This window comes from Artemia sp. Qi Xiang Cuo, chromosome 2 (assembly GCF_049724085.1).
Source record: "Artemia sp. Qi Xiang Cuo chromosome 2, ASM4972408v1, whole genome shotgun sequence".
Lineage (NCBI taxonomy): Eukaryota > Metazoa > Arthropoda > Branchiopoda > Anostraca > Artemiidae > Artemia > Artemia sp. Qi Xiang Cuo.
In genome coordinates, this window is record NC_142795.1 from 89,360,950 (window position 1) to 89,363,042 (window position 2,093).

Sequence of the window (2,093 nt, forward strand, 5' to 3'; positions counted from 1 at the left end):
TAGCTGGATGTCATTGCTGATGGTGAGCGCCTGAGTTGAAACGAAAATACAGATAGTATTCTAGGTTATAGCACAGCACTTACGGTTCGTTTACACATTGCGGGAATCCATGCGGAAATCCGTCCGTTGTCGTTCGAACAACGGCTAAATTAACGCTGCGTTTTAAGGCAAAGATTTCAAATTATTGCAACAGCATGACCTATGTTCTTACCCTCTTCTGAAAGCATTTGAGCAATAGAGAGCCAAATGACACCGTTTTTCTTTGTTTTCGTATAGCCTTGGTGCGCAGGGTCATAGTAGCTGGGGTAGCCTTGAACCAAAGTTATAAGATCGTGTAGTTTTTGATAATCCATGCTCACGATTTTATTCATTTAAAAATCTTGCCAAGATTCCGTCCTGATTTGACCAAAACGTCACGGAAAGCTGAAGATTTTTTCTAGCACGAAAACGGACGGAATTTCCGCATGGATTGCTAAATTCGCATGAATTTCCGCAATGTGTAAACGACCCATTAGGAGCATTTGTGTTCCGAATGCTATCTACACTATGAATGATTATTTAAAACTGCTTTTTGAGAAGAAACAGATTAATAATTTGGCTCATCACTCCTAATTATTTATTTATCAGGAATTGAATCCAAGACCTCACACACCCTGCATATCTAGCTAAAAAATATCCATGGTGAGAATATGTTAAGGAAAACAGTTCATACTTCATAATAGGCCTATGCAGATTAGTTGCAGTTTGCACATTTTAACTACAGCTCCACTATAGTTGATAAACACCCCCACCCAATTCATATGAAAATGTATAGGCTAGTTTGAATTATATCCCAAGTCTTTTTTGGTTCTCAATTTCGTCACAGTTAATTTATGGGTAAACTGGTTTAAACAAGAGTGATGGTAACAGCTGTACAGGCTATTATTGGTATCTAAACAAAGAGAAGAAGCAATCATCTTTAAGGGTCTAGAAGGGGCTGAAGATTGAATTTCTGAGTAAGAAATGAAGGAAAAAAGAGGAAAGACTTGATGATAGGCTAAAGGTTCTCCCCTTGGATAATAGCCTATGTTAACTAGGATCATTATACATATTATAAAGTAAGAATTGTTTTCTTAACATGTCTCCTAATCAGAAGTCACAATTCTAAATCTTTATCTAAAGTAGTTATCATATTTGGACAAAGAATAAAAATGGTAGGCCATCTAGTGGTACCTTATTTGCTGGTCAATAAAATAAACTGCCCCAAATTTGCCAATGTTTCTGTCAAGTTAGAAGAGTCAAGCATAGAACTCCTAGATATGGTATCTCAATATGAGAAAAGAAATGACATAGGCCTATATACATGCCATTGTCTTACTCTCACAAACACATTTGCTTCAAGAGAAATAATGACATAGCCTATTTCCAATAGGACAATATTCCAAGCCACTCAGACATTAGCCTATGGGTAATAATTGTTTGATGAAATTGCAAAAAAAAAAAAATACCCAGTGGGAGATCAATCCCCCTCAGAGATATATATTAGTAGAGATTATCAGAGACCCAAATCTACCTCTTTTCCCTTATAAGTACCACTCAAAAATTTAGTGCAGAATCCAATCAGGCTCAAATAGGCTGAACCTGCAGGCTTTCTTCTATCAGTTCTCAAATTCTACTGGTTTAACCCCCTTCTCCCCATGTTACAGACATGACAATATAAGAAATGGAATAATTGACCATTGTCTGTTCAAATGTAATATGTTGGTGCCTACATAGCTCATCCTTTAAAGTAAACTATTAAAGTGTTTCAAACAGCACAAAATCCACTATCAGTCATCAGCCTGGCTGACTCAGCCCATGCAAAGAGTAGGCCTACTAAACTCAAAATAGCTTACATACATTGATCTTTTTGTTCCTGGAATCAAAAGAAATACTGCAAGATATAGAATCAAAACCAAGCCATTTTAAGTTTTAGCAATTAGCAACCACCCATAGTAGCCCAATACATCTCATATACAAAGTCAAAGGGAAAAGGCCTGAATAGTTTTGACTGAAAAACCTATTTAATGCCTAACAGAAGAAGAAGAATAAGTAATTTGACACTGTGATGTGTG

The 2,093-nt window shown here is 36.5% G+C and overlaps 1 protein-coding gene across 1 annotated transcript in view; it reads left to right on the forward strand.

Annotated features, from left to right (window-relative positions):
- Window positions 1-558: 558 nt before the first annotated feature.
- Window positions 559-2,093, forward strand: part of Ist1 (increased sodium tolerance 1-like protein) — a 48,926-nt gene continuing 47,391 nt past the window's right edge. The window contains exon 1 of the mRNA XM_089108336.1: window positions 559-681. The gene's annotated coding sequence lies outside the window, so the exon portion shown is untranslated. The remainder of the gene's footprint in view (window positions 682-2,093) is intronic.